This window comes from Nicotiana sylvestris, chromosome 6 (genome assembly GCF_000393655.2).
Source record: "Nicotiana sylvestris chromosome 6, ASM39365v2, whole genome shotgun sequence".
NCBI lineage: Eukaryota > Viridiplantae > Streptophyta > Magnoliopsida > Solanales > Solanaceae > Nicotiana > Nicotiana sylvestris.
Genome location: NC_091062.1, coordinates 152,248,450 through 152,266,461, shown reverse-complemented (window position 1 = coordinate 152,266,461; position 18,012 = coordinate 152,248,450). Strand labels below are relative to the sequence as shown.

The 18,012-nt window shown below is 40.1% G+C and overlaps 1 pseudogene; it reads left to right on the top strand.

Moving 5' to 3' along the window:
- Window positions 1-8,300: 8,300 nt before the first annotated feature.
- LOC138871493 (uncharacterized) lies at window positions 8,301-10,118 on the top strand (annotated as a pseudogene).
- The last annotated feature ends 7,894 nt before the right edge of the window (window positions 10,119-18,012 follow it).

Below are 18,012 nucleotides of genomic sequence, written 5' to 3'. Positions count from 1 at the left end.
CTGATTATGTTCCCAGTAGAGTGATCTCATTCTTGAAAGCCTAGTGTATGGTTGGGAAGGGTTGTCTTTCGTATCTAGCCTTTGTAAGGGATGTCGGTGCAGAGACTCCCAGTATTGATTCTGTCCCAGTTGCAAGGGATTTTCCCGATGTGTTTCTTGCCGATCTGTCGGGCGTGCCACCGGACAGGGATATTGATTTTGGTATTGACCTGGTGCAAGATACTCAACCCATTTCTATTCCGCCGAATCGTTTGGAACCAGCGGAGTTGAAAGAGTTAAAGGAGCAACTTCAAGAACTCCTTGATAAGGGTTTCATTCGGCCTAGTGTTTCACCTTAGTGTGCGCTGGTTCTATTTGTGAAGAAGAAGGATGGAACTATGAAGATGTGCATTGATTATAGGAAATTGAACAAGGTATCAACTAAGAACAAGTATCCATTTCCTCGCATTGATGATTTATTCGACTAGCTTCAGGGAGCGAGGGTGTTCTCCAAGATTGATCTCCGTTCAGGTTATCACCAGTTGAAGATCTGGGACTCGGATATTCTTAAGATAGCTTTTGGGACCCGATATGGTCATTATGAGTTCTTGGTGATGTCTTTTGGGCTGACCAATGCCCCAGTAGCATTCATGCATTTGATGAACAATGCGTTCCGGCCTTATCTCGATTCGTTTGTCATAGTCTTCATTAATGATATTCTGGTGTATTCGCGTAGTCAAGAGGAGCACGCGGAGCATTTGAGAGTTGTGTTGTAGAGATTGAGGGAGGAGAAGGTTTATGCAAAATTATCCAAGTGTGAGTTTTGGCTCAGTTCAATGGCTTTCTTGGGGCATGTGGTGTCTAGCGAGGGTATTCAGGTTGATCCGAAGAAGATAAAGGCGGTTTAGAGTTGGCCCAGACCGTCCTCAGCCATAACAATTCGCAGCTTTCTTGGTTTGGCAGGTTATTATCGCCAGTTTGTTCAGGGGTTCTCATCTATCCCATCGCGCTTGACCAAGTTAACTCAGAAGAGTGCTTCATTTGTATGGTCGGACGAGTGTGAGGAGAGCTTTCAGACGCTCAAGACAGCTTTGACCACAACTCCAGTGTTAGTTTTGCCATCAGCTTTAGGTTCATATACAATGTATTATGATGCTTTGAGAGTTGTCATTGGTTGTGTATTGTTGAAGGAGGGTAGAGTTATTGCTTATGCTTCTCGTTTGTTGAAGCCCCATGAGAAGAACTACCCCGTTCATGATTTGGAGTTGGCTTCCATAGTTCATGCGTTGAAGATTTGGAGGCATTACTTGTATGGTGTGTCTTGTGAGGTGTTTACTAATTATCGTAGCCTCCGGCACTTGTTCAAGTAGAAAGATCTCAATTTGAGGTAGCAGAGGTGGTTGGAGTTGCTTAAAGATTATGATATCAATATATTGTACCATCCGGGGAAGGCCAATGTGGTGGCCGATGCTTTGAGCTAAAAGGCGGTGAGTGTGGGGAGTTTGACATATATTCCATTTGGGGAGAGACCTGTTGGAGTTGATGTTCAGGCCTTGGCCAATCAGTTTGTGAGGTTAGATGTTTCGGAGCCCAGTCGGATATTGGCATGTGTGGTTTCTCTATCTTCCTTATATGATCGCATCAGAGAGCACCAGTATGATGATCCGCATTTGCTTTTCCTTAAGGACAGAGTTCAGCACGATGATGCCAGAGATGTAACTATTGGTGATGATGGGGGTGTTAAGGATGCAAGGCCAGATTTGTGTTCCCAATGTAGATGGGCTTCGATAGTTGATTCTGAAGGAGACCCATAGCTCGCGGTATTCCATTCATCTGGGTGCCACAAAGATGTTTCAGGATTTGAGGCAGCATTATTGGTGGAGAAGAATGAAGAAAAACATTGTGGGATTTGTAGCTCGGTGTCTCAATTGTCAGCAGGAGAAATATGAGCATTAGAGACCGGGTGGCTTGCTTTAGCAGATGGATATTCCTGAGTGGTATTTTAGGGTCGTGACACTCTATTAGGTTTGCCCATGACTTGTGAGACCTACATGAACCTAGCGCTCTGATATCATGAAATATTAGTGAATTCTCATTTTACTTATCAAAGTAGTTACAACATTTTTCTTCATATGCAATTAAAACAGGTGATAATCAGCAATATTCAAATATAGTTATACAACCCAAAAGAACTGTCTACTAATATGTGTGCCAAGACCTGATGTCATAAGATGTGGGAAACTAGTAGAATATATAAAATAATATATCTATTCTACTGTCTGAAAAAGAATAGACAGTCAAAAGTAAGAAAAGACTCCATCAAGCTGCTGATCGGCACAGGAAGGGAAACAGCTCACCGTGGAAGTCTCGGACTATGATCAGGGACGCGCACCGGTCTGATAGCTAGATGTACTTGCCTCAAAGCATGTACAAAGTACAGAAGCGTAGCATGAGTACATAAGCAATATGTATCTAGTACGTATCCCGTCTAATCTCGAAGAAGTAGAGATGAGAGGTCGACTTGATACCTACTAGGGTCAAATAATATAATAGGATGTTATGCCAGGCATGATGGTCACAATTATATAACAGTTGAAATAAGGATTGTGAGCACGTGATTTTTGCCTCACACGAATTACTGCAAAAGAATTCCCAAAATTAGGAATTTTCTTTAATTATGTGTTATTCTAGGTATTACTGTGCGATTTTCCTGATTGTTTACATATTTTTGTGTGCATATTTAATTTTATTAATGCATTAAAAAATACAAAAAATATAGCATCTGCACTTAGGATTTGATTTTACATTTTTTGGTTAGTTTAGTAAAATGTTGTTTTACAAAAATGAAAAATTCACAAAAATAACGTATTTTTGCATTTTACTATTTAATGTCAAATTTTGTTATTTTTCTTTTAATTTGGTGTTTAATTATTTGTGATAGGTATTATTTAAAGTTAATTAATATTTTAAAGCTAATTTAGGTCTTTAAAATTTAATTAGGGTTTTAGTTTTAATTTTTGGAAGAAAAGAAAATGAAAATAACTAATAAAAGAGGAGAAATCAAAATTGGGCTAATGTCCCATTTAAATCCCAAGCCCAAACACAAAACCATCCAAACCCGTTCGAACTGACCCAAATAGCCCAGATCCGTCTCCAGCCTCAACCAAACGACGTCGTTTCAGGCGTTTCAATCTGGACCGTTGAATCAACCTGATCGAACGGTCCAAAGCCTTCATCATTACCCGACCCTGACCCGCCCCTGAACCGGTCCAGCCCCACTCAAATAAAACGACCCAGTTTTGTTTAAAAGCTTTGATCGGAGCCGTTGGATTTCAATCATCCAACGGCTCAAATTAAATCACCCGTTTTAATAATACCAAAACCCCTCAGAACCCACCTCTCTCTCGTCTCTCTTCAGAGACCAACCAATACATCACCGCCTTCTGCTCGTTGGAAATCACCCACGGCGGCGGACGGTGGCCAACCAGCCCCAAAATTACACCGTAGAACCCCCTCACTCCCCTCTTCCCAAATCCGTAACCCATTACCTTCGAACATTCCTGGAGCCCTTCGAATATCGATTCAAAGGATGAACCCTAGCGCCGCCCTAACTTTCTCCGGTGGCGGCGCCACCTCTAATCGACCCCAAACTAACACCCGTTGACCACAACAACTCCCTCTTCCCTAATCCATAACCAGTTTCCTATGTATAGGGCCCAATCTGCTCGAATCTTAAATCCAAGGGTCCGAATTCTAAAGTCAAACCTAAACTCGAGAATTGATGATAATTTTAGAGCCAGTTTCATCACGAAATGGTGTTAATCATTTGTTTTTAACAAAGAACAAGTGACTAACATCATTTGGCGATGAAATCGAAAAACAATTTGGGTACCAAGTTATCTAGTTGAGCCGGTAAGTTTTCTTGATTATTGTTTTTAGTATTTGTTTCACTTCTCTGGTTGTTGGTCCACTAACTTAGTTAGTTTAATTAGATTTTTTTTAATAAATTTGTTTGAATTTGTTTAGTAACAAGTCTAGTTAATTTGGTGTCAATTGTTTTAAAGGTCGAATCACAAATGAGTTCATTCGTTGGTTATTTCTTGCTTGTTTCAATTTTAATCACTCATATATGAGGTATTTTCTGATTTCTTTTCAATGTTAAACCCTTATATATTCAGAAATTGATGCTGTTTGGTTTTGGCTGCTTGATGATTTTGTTTTATAGAATTGTTTGTGCAAGTTTGCAAATAATCAGAACTTTCAGTAGTTGTAATCAAATAATTAGGATGTCAGAGTATAGCTTGAGAATTATTTAATAAAAAGGAGTATTCACCTAACTTAAGAAGATTCTAATAGTTGTAGGGTTAGAAGTGCATTAATTGAGTAAGTGGAATCATTTTAAAATGTTGAAAGGTCATTTTGTGAATCCAAGGGGCATTTCTCGTTGCCTATTTAAGAGGGATAAAGTATAGATATAGAAAGAGAGCTTGAGAGATCCATAAAACAAAACAGAGGAAATTTTAAGAGTTAGAAGTCCTGAAAAGTCCTAAACAGCTGAAAACTCTAGGAAAACACTGTTTCATGAGTTCTTCTGGTGACTTCTAAAGTTTCCTAAGTGCTGAAACGATTTCTGGCTAGCTGACAGTTGAAATGAATTAAAATCGCATCTGGTTGAGGTTTTCTGGTTCATTACTTGGACTGAAATTGTGTTTCTGGACTGTTTTACTTCACTTTCTGGGTTTGGAATTGGGTTTAAATTGCTGCTGATTGCTGGTCTGTGGCTGTTATTGTTGCTTCATTTCTATCTTCCTTTTTCCATTTCCAGGTACGAGTTTTCTCATGTTCTACCTAATGTAAAGCTTGGCTCAAAGTTGAAATAGAAACCCAGAGCTTTGGAATTTATTGTCAACTTGTTTTTTTTCTTTGTTCATAGTTTAGCTTTATTTCTGTTTTAATTACATTAACCCAAGACTGTATGATGGACTGCACCTTTGCTGGGTGTTCCGTGTTACTCTTCTGAAAGCTGCATGTGGTTTGAGCCTAGTGGGAATTCATTTCTCTATCAAGTATCTTATAGCTAGATGTAGGCTTGTGAAAAATGAACTCATATTACTGTACTTGATTTTGGACTGTCACAAATTTGATGGAAATCTGCTTAACTGAATCATTAGTTAGGTTCTGTGTCAATAATGTTAGCTAGAGTATGTTGTATTAAATCTTTTTCTGCCTTGCCATTCATTTGTCTTCTTAAGTGATAATTAGTGTAAATCCATGTTAAAAGAGAACGAAAGGAAGAAAAATATTTTATTGAGTGGAGAGTTTGACAAATATTTGGTTTCTTCAATTATTTTAAAGAAACTTTAGAAAGAGAAAAATGGAGTTTGATTGATTCGAGTTTATCGCGGTTCAAACTGGCCGTTTGAGGCGTCCATTTCCGATTACTGTTGAAGCTTAAATTTTAGCAGTTGTTTTCTTCATTTCAAGTTCATTCTGTTTCTGCTATTGCTTGAATATATCTGGTAAGTTCTACGCCCTGTAATTACCCGAGCTTGAGTTTGATGAATGAAAATCTGATGTTTAGATGTCCCTATCATGATAAACTAAGGTACTTTAATAATATGTATTTATGACGTGAAAAAGAAAGGTCATGCATCCAACTACAATAATTCGAAAGACTATTCCTAAAATAAGCCAAAACTACCCTAAAGGAGCTTCACTGCTTTATCATTCTGTTTAATATCATTTCAACAGAATTGACTCGAATAAAATAGCTAAAGAATAATGTGTCGTCATATAATACTTGTTAAGTAATAGAATTAAGTAAAGAAAGAAAATAAAATGAACGAGACATATAACGAGAATATAAAAGGAAAAAGGACAGAAATTAACTAGTGGGTTTAAGAAGTCTAGGATTCTTGGATAGCTGGAGCTATCCAATATGACTTAACTGCAAAAAGATGTTTAGTTGAATTAGTAAGTTAATATTGATTGTCATGCTAGAATTGGAAATTTATTCACATGTGCGCATCTTTTGGGCCTAGTGTAACTGTTTTCTTGCAAATTGAATAATGGATCTTTAATTTTCTGCATTTGTCAATCTTTTCCCATTAGTTGGTTTGAAGATGTACAATCTTTCATCTTAATTCTAATTGGACTAGTTTGAATGATTGTTTGTAGTCTCACCTAGATTTCATGTGCTCAAAGGAAAGAGATGAATGAACTCATAATAATATGTTAAGTTACGTCCATGTTTCGATAATTCGAGCGACCACTGGATTTGCATTGTACTTGACTATTTTGCATTGTCTATGGCAATTGAGAAATGAATGTTGGGAATAGATTTGATCTAACTTTCAATGCGTGAATTGATATGTATATAATTTTCTTTAAGAGTTGAATTGTCTAATGCTTTAGGCGCGATTTAATGTATTATTGTGATTGTGTACACGTTTGCGTGACATAATTACGATTCTAAAAATCAATTCGGAGTATGTGTTCATGCAACTTCGAATAAACTTTCTCAATAATAAAATGGTTGCTAATAGGCCGCTAAATTAATTTTAGTTCATATAGTTTGAGGTGTGCCATCAACAATTTAATCATACATAGCCCTCATATTAATTTAGATATAAAAAATGACAAATGTTCATAGTTTGCTTTAAGCACGTTTAATATACTATCGTGGTTGTGGACACGTTCACGTGACATGATTACGAATTCTAAAAACAAAATCGAAGTATGCGTTCGTGCAACTTCGGCCAAATTTTCTTAATAATAATAAAGCGTTACAAATTGTGGACACGTTCATGTGACATGATTTTTGACGCGCCAAACAAACGAGTACACGTACGCGTGACCCGTTTCAAGATAATTTTCTTAATAAAAAAGCAGCGAAAGGTAAAAGCACATAGGTTCTAATGAGTAATTAGATAATTTTGGTAAACCAAGTATGATCAAAGCGACCGTGCTAGAACCACGGAATTCAGGAATGCCTAACACCTTCTCCCAGGTTAACAGAATTTCTTACCCGGATTTCTGTGTTCGCAAACCGTAAATAGAGTCAAATTTCCTCGATTTGGGATTCTAAACAGGTGACTTGGGACACCATAAATTATCCCAACTGGCGACTCTGAATTATAAATAAATAATCCCGTTTCTATTGTGACTTAAATTGGAAAAAACTCCTTTATATCCCCTCACGGGTGTAAGAAAAAAAGAAGGTGTGACAGCTCTGGCGACTCTGCTGGGGAATAAGAATCCAGAATTTCTGGTTCAGGGTTCAAGAATTCGAGCTTATAGTAACTATTATATTTGGCTTTATTATTATCTAATTTTTACATGTTTGGGCCTAATGTGTTAAATGTTGCTTTTTACCGCTTTGATATTATCTAAACTGATATATAAACTATTACGAAACCCTTCTTCTTTCTGAGTCTTCTAAATTTATGGTGCACACGTGCGCCTGGCCCACCTTTCTGTTAAAAGTCATACCAAATAGAACGAAGTTGGGCCAAGTAACTAGGCCGGGTAGACTTTCGTGCTCCCGGTACATTGCCCCCACTTTGGCTCGAGCTGTCCGCTTGGGTAAGCCAAGTCTAGAATAGTATACCCCAGGTTTTACACTTAGAATAACTCAACTTCGTGCCGGGTCCCGAGTAGGAACGTTTGATTGCATCATGTGCATTTGACTTCGGAGACTCAACACAAGGGTTGGGTCTGTCTAGGACAGGTGTACCTGAAATGAAAAGACCATCCTGATGCATCTTACTTGCTACTTGTACATTCATTTGTTTTGGATTTGCATGTTGACCAACATATAGGAAAAAGTTAGAAAAGGAAAATCAATGTGAGGACCGAGAAAGAAAATTGGCTGTTTTTCGAAAAAAAAACAATTTCCAAAATATTTTGAAATTCTTTCGAAATTTTGATATGTTTTTCGAACTACGTAAGTTTGATTCTCGCCGGATGTGAGATACGTAGGCAACCCACATCAGGCCCAGCTATTTAAAAAAAATAGATAATAAATAAATAAAAATGTGGGTATATAAATGTCGTTGTGTTGTCATATGTAAGGCGATGCCATTCTTGTCCAAAATATGCCGAATATCCCCAAAAGGGCGCCGGAAGGCTGTTTATGCAAGAACAACCGCCTTTGGTCTTTTTTTTCTAAAAAAAAAAATTTTGACCCGTTAGATAACATAGCCTTTAAATCTTCTTCATCGAAGTGTTTTTTTTATGAATGTTTTTAGAAATATTGATGATTTTTTTCAAAATGAGTCTTGATTTTTGTTTTTAAAATTAAAATCACTCACAGGTACAAAATGAGCACCATCCAAAACCCACCGTTCACAGATGTAGATGAGTTTCTATTTCGGCTTCAGATGTGGTGGTATGAATTAGGAGGAGATGGTCAGAAATGGGTCATTAAGTATTTGGGAGCTCTCACAGATATTATGAAAGTTAAACCACGTGATGATTTGATTACGACACTAGTGACTTTTTTGGACCCTATTCACAATGTCTTTCACTTCTCTGATTTCGAGCTTACTCCCACATTAGAAGAAATAGCTGGATATTCCGGTTTTGACGGAGATTTGAGAAACCAGAATCTTATATTCCCAAAGGCAACCTCTGTACACCGATTCTTTGGTCTTCTGAATATCAGTAATCAAATCAGAAAAAGCAATGTTGTCAAAGGGTGTTGTTCTTTCAACTTCCTATATTCAAGGTTCGGTAAGCTGGATGGATTTGAAATTCATGAAAAGGGCCTTACTAACAAACAAAACAAGGACACCTGGCAGATTCACCATCGCTTCGCTTTCATGGTGGCTTTTCTGGGAATCATGGTCTTCCCAAACAGAGAGCGAACAATTGATATTCGCATAGCCAGAGTCGTACAAGTCCTCACTACCAAAGAACATCACACTCTTGCCCCAATCATTCTCTCAGACATTTATCGGGCGTTGACTTTGTGTAAATCCGGGGCAAAATTCTTCGAAGGGTGCAATATTTTGTTGCAAATGTGGTTAACTGAACATCTCCGACATCACCCCAAGTTCATGAAGTATGGTCCGAGCAAGGAAAATTTCATTGAGAGTTATGAAGAAAGAATAAAAGATTATAAATCTCCAGAAGGGGTGGAAGCCTGGATATCCCATTTAAGATCTTTAATGGCAAGTCAAATTGAGTGGACTTTGGGATGACTCCCGGTAAGAGAGGTGATACACATGTCAACCTTAAAGAGTTATTTGCTATTGTTAGGTTTAAGAAGTGTCCAGCCGTATGCATCACAGAGAGTTCTAAGACAGCTAGGGAGATACCAAGTGGTGCCTGATGATGAAGATTTGAGTGTGCAAGTGATTGAGCTACACCCCGAAGCCACACTCCCTGAGGCTTTAATCCAACGGATTTGGAATGGCTGTCGATACTTGAAAGATGATACCCAAGTTCCAGATCCTGTGAAAGGTGAGATAAATTCGGGTTATGCTAGGTGGTTTGAGAAAAGATCTCGTGTGGATGATGCACCAGAACCCGATCCCAGAAGGCCCATAAAAAGACCGCATATCCCAGCCTTTGATGACAAAATCCAAGAATGGTTGGCTTGGGGTGAAAAGGAAAAGGGGTACAAAGCAACTATTCATGCCTTAGAAGAAAGCCTGAGGAACCTCAATTTGGAGAAAGACTTACAAGCACAAGAAGCAGAAGGTGAAAAGAAGAGTCTGATTAGCGAGAATAAAACTCTCCGCGCTCAGTTTCAACAGATGAAGAAAGCCTCTGAAGCGCCAGTGAGAAGTTGGAAAGATCAGAAAATCATTTCCAATTTGATGGAAATGATGCAAGATTATGACTCCATTTTGGCAAGAACCAAAAAGGCATTAGATAAATCTAAGGAAAAAATCATACAGTTGAATGAGGAGGCCAAATCTAGTAAAAAACACCAAGTAATGAGATTTGAAGAAGAAATGGCTCAATTCGAGAAAGAGAAGGATCATTGGATACGTTCAAAGGCTCAGCTCCATGCACAATTGGAAGAAATGAGAAGGTACAACAGAGAACATCAGCATGCAGATATTGATAGGGATATAGCACAGGCAAGACTCGAGCAGGCAGACTACGGGCTCAATTGGAGTCGGCTTTAGATCGAGAAGGCCACATAAGAGATATAGCCACCACTCACCAACAGCAATTGCAAAACCAAGACCAAAATCTCCATGATTTCAGAGCACAAATCCATGATTTGGCCGTTTATACTTCTCAAAGTTATGTGAACTGCCAGGGGATGGATTATGAAAGGTTTTTGGAGCATGCGCCTATTTTTGCCCGTCATCTTGCAGTAGAGTTAGAGAGTATGTACCGTACATTAGGGGGTCAGCCAGGTCAAGCTCCGCCTTGAGCAGATGTTCCAGTGATTGAAAGCACAAGATTGTGGAGTGAAGCATAGTCATAGTTGTTGAAACTTTTCATATAATAGTCATGTTTTAGTTTGAGTAGATGTCGAGTCTTTAAACTATTTTCTTAAAGTGTTGTCCAAATGTAATGTAATTTCTGTCTTTGTACTGTTTCGTTTGTTAAAATAAATAAAAATAATAATAATTGTTTCCACTAAAACTATGCTCGGTCTGATTAATGCAGGGTCATGATACGATGGCAATCTTCATAAGATTCGACTACAACCAAAAGAAAAGAGTAAAATGAAAATAGGGGAGGGGAATAAAAGATAGACGTGAGTGACAATAAAAGGGAAAGGTCAGAAAAAGCTGAGATGACACAAGTAACCGAGCAGATACATGGTAAAAATGACTAATATCCTAGGTGCATCGCATTCCTATGTGTGGTTGCTTATTTGTTAAAACTCTAATCACTAACAAGTTTGGTTGTTGTTCCAGAATTCAAGCAGTTAGTTCACCTAAGCATACTGGCAACCCACCCATACCAAACCAGATCCAAAAGAGAAATAATCATGTCTATCCCAGATGTAGACACCAGTGTCATTGAAGGAGACGAGTTGGACGTTAACGCCATAAAAGAAGAGATGTACAAATTAAAACAACAAATGGCCGAAATGTATCAAGCCTGGGCTAAAGGATAACCTCCATCTGCTTACCCAGCTAACCCTACCTTCACTCCACCACTGGCTCAAACTCAAGATCATCATGCCACCGATCTATCCCCGAGCTTTCCCATTTACCAACACTACCGGGGCACCACTTCTCATACACCACAATCTCCACCCCCTAAACCAATTCCATACCCTCCTCCACCAGTAACTCCTGCCTTCGTAGCACCTCCACTAGCTACACTCCACAAATCTCCTAGCAAGTCTATGTTCCAGGCCTAGGACAACCAATACTACCCCTCGGAGCCCACTTTCAAAGTTCCAGAAACCCATTCCTATACTCCTCGCTTTGACCTCCCGATAGAAGCTGATAAATCAGTCAAAAATACCGAACAGGAGGAGATGTTCAGGAAAGTTAAAAGCTTAGAACAATCATTCAAAGACATGCGGGGGTTGGGAGGGCAAGTCAGCGTGGCCTACAAGGACCTATGTCTGTTCCCGAATGTGCTATTACCGGCAGGTTTCAAGATGCCCAAGTTCGATCTATAAAATAGGCACGGTGATCCAGTAGCCCACTTGAAGGGTTTTTGCAGCAAGATGAGGGGAGCTGGAGGAAAAGATGAATTGTTAATGGCTTACTTTAGTCAGAGTTTGAGTGGATCAGCATTGGAATGGTATACCCGCCAAGACCATGGAAGATGGTACACATGGGATGATCTGGTGCAAGCATTTGCTTGTCACTTCCAATACAATCTTGAGATCATTCCAGATCGACTGTCCTTGACTAAACTGGAGAAGAAGCACAGTGAAAGCTTCAGAGAATATAGTTTCCGATGGAGGGAGCAAGCATCAAGAGTAGATCCCCCAATGAAGGAAAGTGAGATGGTAGATTACTTCCTATAGGCTTTGGAACCTACTTACTATGGCTATTTGGTCTCAGCTGTGGGAAAGTCATTCAACGAAGTGGTAAAGATAGGGGGCATGGTAGAAGAGGGCCTCAAGTCGAATAAAATCATAAGCTATTCGGCTATCAAAGCGACTACTCAGGCTATTCAGGGTGTCATAGGAGGGATTGGGAAGAAGAAGAGAGAGGAAGCAGCAATGGTTGATTCAGGAACTTGGTCCGGATCCAGAGGTTCACCTTACCATTACAATCAACCTTGACCCCACCAACAAACTTATCACCGCAATCCATCCCAACACTACTATCCCCCTCCAGAACCTCATTTTTCCGTCCACCATGCACAAGCATACAACCAACCTCCTGCCCACACTCAATGGCATGCTCCAGTCCTACAAAATAATTATCCACATCCATGAGCCTACCAAAACACTCCCGGACCAAGTTTCCGGCCTAGTCAAGCATTCAAGGGTGAAAGGTTGTAGAAAAAGAAAACCTTTACTCCGTTGGGAGAATCATACACTAGTCTGTTCCACAGGCTAAAACAGCTAGATATGCTAAGGCCGATACAGTCCAAACTACCAAATCCTCCTCTAAAGAATCTTGACTATACTGTCAGCTGTGAGTATTATTTTGGTACTCCGGGTCATGATACAGAAAAGTGCTAGCACTTGAAAAGTGAGATACAAGAGCTTATTGATACCAATATAATTGAAGTTCAAGCTCCCGAGGCACCCAATATTAACAGGAATCCAATGCCAGCCCACCAGGAGGCAAATATGATCGAAATAGCGCATGCGGAGGGAGAGCCCAAGAAGCCATCATAGACCGTCATGATGATTCGGTCTAGTGGAGTCAAGACAGATGAACAATCAGCAGGTGAGAAGTTGGTGCTCAAGTTGAGCAAAAAGAGTGTTGAGCCATCTGTGGCAATTAAGAAGGGGTCTTTAAGCAATGTTGCAACGAAACAGGAAGAGGTGAAGGTGATTGTACTAGGAGCGGCCAGCAAACCTGTCATAATCGTGGAAGGTGACCGCGCAGATCGGGTTATTATCAAGCCAGTAACCTAGTTACCAATAATCAACAGCAAGGCTATTCCATGGAATTAAGAACGGGTAACAGTGATGTACAAAGGGAAGGAAGTCAAAGAAGAAATCTATGAAGTACAGGGTTTGACTCGCTCAGGAAGGTGTTTTACTCCCGAGGAGTTAAGAAGAGCTAAAGATAATCCAGCGCTAGTAAAGAAAGCTATAACTGAAGAAGAAGCAGAAGAATTCTTGAGGAAGATGAAGTTACAAGACTACTCTATCGTGGAACAATTAAGAAAGACGCCTGCTCAAATTTCCCTATTGTCATTATTGATCCATTCGGATGAGAACCGTCAAGATTTAATGAAGATCTTGAATGAGGCGCACGTTCCCGATAAGATCTCCGTGAATCACTTAGAAAAAATAGCCAACAAAATCTTCGAAGCAAACAGAGTCACGTTTTCCGATGATGAATTGCCTGTAGAAGGTACTAGCACAACAGAGCTCTTTACCTCACAGTAAAATGTGAGAACTCTGTGGTGATCCGGGTATTGGTTGACAACGGGTCAAGCGCAAACCTCTGTCCTCTCTCCACTCTAAGCAAGTTGAAAATAGAAGATGAGAGGATCCATAAGAACAGTATTTGCGTGCGGGGATTTGACGGTAGAGGTAAAGATTCAGTTGGGGACATAGTGTTGGAGCTCACGATAGGGCCAGTTGAGTTCACAATGGAGTTTTAGGTGTTGGATATAGTTGTTTCCTATAATTTACTGTTGGGTCGACCATGGATCCACGCCGCTAAAGCAATCTCATTAACACTACACCAGGTAGTCAAATTTGAATGGGATAGACAAGAAATAGTTATGCATGGGGAAGACAGTTTATGCGCTCGCAACAATGCCATTGTACCGGTCATTGAAGCGGAAGATGTCTAGGGACCCTGGGTCTACCAGGTTTTTGACACGATGTTGGTAGAGAAAGTTCTAGAGGGGAAATACATTCCAAATCCAAAGATAACCGCCGCATCAGTCATGGTAGCCTATGAGATGTTGAAGAATGGTTTTGTACTCGGTAAAGGTTTGGGCTCATCTTTGCAAGGCATCATACAGCCGGTGTCCCTTCCTGAAAACTTGGGAACATTTGGTCTGGGATTCAAGCCCACTACCGCAAACATAAGAAAGGCCAAAAAGCTAAAACAGAAGGTATGGGTCCTTTCAAAGCCAGTCCCACGTCTTCCCAAATCATTTGTCAAGTCCGGTACCAGAAGTTGCCTAGTAACAACAATTTCTGGTTCTGTGATTGATCCTGACAAGGAGTTAATTGAAAGATTTGAGAAGTTGTTCGACAGTGTGAACATGGTGGAAATTGGAGAGGGTTCTAGCAACGTGGAAGTGCAATTTGTCGGGCCAAAAACAAAGCTTAACAATTGGAAGGCTACTCCTCTCCCCACTCGGAAGGAGTCTTGGTAGTTTATTTTGAGTTTCCTTCAGTTTGTTTGGGTTATTCTAGGGTTGTAATCCAGATTTTTTATCTTTCACTCTGTTTGAAGTGTGCAAACCTTGTTATCTTTCATCATTCAATGAAATGTAGTTTCCCTTTCTTTATCATTCCTGATAGGTTTTCTTTTGTTTTTCTTTTTTTCCTGTACAGTTCTTTTTACGCTGGTTCTAATGACATGGCATGCATGAGGAATCATCAGCCCAGTCTTAAAAATCAATCTAATTCCAAAATAATAGTTCAAGAAGCAGATTGTGACTATGAATCAGAATACGATGAAGATGAAGCCTTCGAAGAGATTAATAAGGAGTTAATTCACTTCAAAGAAAAACCCAAACCCAACCTAAATGAGACAAAAGCCATCAATTTAGGGGACACAGATAATATCAGAGAGACTAAAATAAGTGTCCATCTCGAGCCAAAGATCTGGGAAGAGTTAATCAAAGCACTCATCGAATACAAAGATATTTTTGCATGGTCGTATGACGACATGCCGAGTTTGAGCACTGATTTAGTGGTCCACAAATTGCCCACTGATCCAGCTTTTCCTCCCATCAAACAAAAGTTGAGGAAATTCAAAACTGATATGCGTATGAAGATTAAAGAAGAAATCACCAAGCAGTTGGATGCAAAGGTTACTCAGGTCACTCGATATCCTGTTTGGTTGGCTAAAGTCGTACCTGTGCCGAAGAAGGATGGCAAGATCAGAGTATGTGTTGATTACCGCAATCTCAACAAAGCAAGTCCGAAGGATAACTTCCCACTACTCAATATCAACATTTTGATCGATAATTGTGCCAAGCGTGAGATTGGATCTTTTGTGGATTGCTTTGCCGGGTATCATCAGATTCTAATGGATGAAGAAGATGTAGAAAAGACGACATTCATCATGCCATGGGGAACTTATTTCTACCGGGTAATGCCATTTGGTTTGAAGAACACCGGGCAACTTACATGAGAGTGTTGACTATTGTGTTTCATGATATGACACACAAAGAAATTGAGGTATACGTGGATGATGTGATCATAAAATCAAAGCATCAGGCCGACCACATTGGGGATTTGAGGAAATATTTCCAGAGGCTTCGCAGGTACAACCTCAAGCTCAACCCTGCCAAGTGCGCATTTGGTGTTCCATATGGAAAATTGTTGGGATTCATAGTCATCCGTCGAGGCATTGAGTTGGACCTATCAAAGATCAAAGCTATCCAAGAATTGCCGCCTTCGAGGAACAAGACTGAGGTGATGAGTCTGTTAGGGAGGTTGAACTACATCAGCAGGTTTATTGCTCAGCTCACGACAACTTGTGAGCCTATTTTCAAGTTGTTGAAGAAGGATGCTGTAGTCAAATGGACTGATGAGTGTCAAGAAGCATTTGTTAAGATAAAAGGATACTTGTCAAACCCACCCGTTCTGGTTCTGCCAGAACCAGGGAGATCATTGATTTTTTACTTGACAGTCCTGGAAAATTCATTTAGCTGTGTACTGGGGCAGCATGACATCATTGGCAGAAAGGAACATGCCATCTATTATCTTAGCAAGAAGTTCACGGCTTATGAGGTTAAGTACACACATTTGGAAAGTACATGTTGCGCCCTAACTTGGGTGGCTCAGAAATTGAAACATTATTTGTCATCTTACACTACTTACCTCATTTCGCACTTAGATCCGTTGAAGTATATCTTTCAGAAGCCTATGCCTACAGGAAGACTTGCGAAGTGGCAGATCTTGCTCACAGAGTTTGACATCATCTATATGACTCAGACTGCGATGAAAGCCCAAGCATTGGCCGATCATTTGGCCGAGAACCTGGTCGATGAAGATTATGAGCCATTGAGAACTTATTTTCCCGATGAAGAAGTGATGCATATCGATGAACTGGAGCAAATTGAAAAACCAGGCTAGAAACTTTTCTTTGATGGGGCTGCCAACATGAAAGGAGTTGGAATAGGAGCTGTGCTTATTTCTGAAACAGGGCATCAATATCCTGTTACAGCTCAGGTTCGGTTTTATTGCACCAACAATATGGCTGAGTATGAAGCCTTTATTTTGGGTCTAAGGCTAGCTGCAGACATGGATATCCAGGAAGTCTTGGTCTTGGGAGACTCGGATCTTCTGGTACATCAAATTCAAGGAGAATGGGAAACGCAAGATTTGAAGCTCATACTGTACCGACAATGTTTGCATGATCTTTGTCAATGGTTTCGATCAGTGGAGTTCAGGAATATTCCAAGGATCCATAATGAGGTCGCCGATGCTTTGGCTACCCTGGCATAAATGTTGCAACATCTGGACAAAGCTTATGTCGATCCTCTGCATATTCAAGTCCGAGATCAGCATGCTTATTGTAACATGATTGAAGAAGAACTTGATGGCAAACCATGGTTCCATGATATCAAGGAGTACATCAGAATGGGGATATATCCAGTGCAAGCCACGGGGGATCAAAAGAGAACAATTCGACGGTTGGCAAGTGGATTCTTCTTAAGTGGAGGAGTTTTGTATAAAAGAACACCAGACCTTGGATTATTAAGATGCATAGATGCTAGACAAGCTACGACTGTCATGTCCGAAGTACATTCGGGAGTCTACGGACCACAGAGCGGACATGTGCTGGCAAAGAAAATTCTCCGAGCAGGTTATTATTGGATTACCATGGAGCGAGATTGTATCAATTTTGTGCACAAATGTCATAAGTGCCAGATACACGGAGATTTGATTCATTCTCCACCATCAGAATTGCACACAATGTCGGCACCATGGCCATTCGTTGCTTGGGGCATGGATGTCATTGGACCAATTGAGACAGCAGCATCCAATGGGCACGTGTTCATTTTGGTAGCTATTGATTATTTCACCAAGTGGGTTGAGGCCAAAACTTTCAAATCTGTGAACAAGAAAGCAGTGGTCGATTTTGTTCACTCAAATATCATCTGTCGATTCGGAATCCCAAAGGTAATCATCACAGATAATGGTGCTAATCTTAACAGTAACTTGATGGAAGAGGTATGTCAACAGTTTAAGATTACACATCGCAATTCTACACCATATCGTCCCAAGGCGAATGGAGCAGTCGAGGCAGCCAACAAAAACATAAAGAAGATACTTCGGAAAATGCGAGGCAATGGCATGAAAAATTACCATTTGTGTTGTTGGAATATCGCACTACTGTCCGTACTTCGGTAGGTGCAACTCTTTATTTGTTGGCATATGGCACTGAAGCAGTAATACCTGCAGAAGTTGAAATCCCTTCCCTTCGGATTGTCGCTGAGGCTGATATTGATGATGATGAGTGGGTTAAAACCCCTTTGGAGCAGTTGAACTTGATTGATGAAAAAAGATTGGCAGCAGTATGTCATGTCCAGTTATATCAAAAGAGAATGGCAAGAGCATACAACAAAAGGGTGCGTCCCCGAAAGTTTGAAGTGGGTCAGCAAGTGCTGAAACGTATCCTTCCACATCAAGTTGAATAAAAAGGCAAGTTCGCCCAGAATTGGCAAGGGCCATTTATTGTAACCATAGTATTGTCCTATGGTGCTTTATGTTTAACA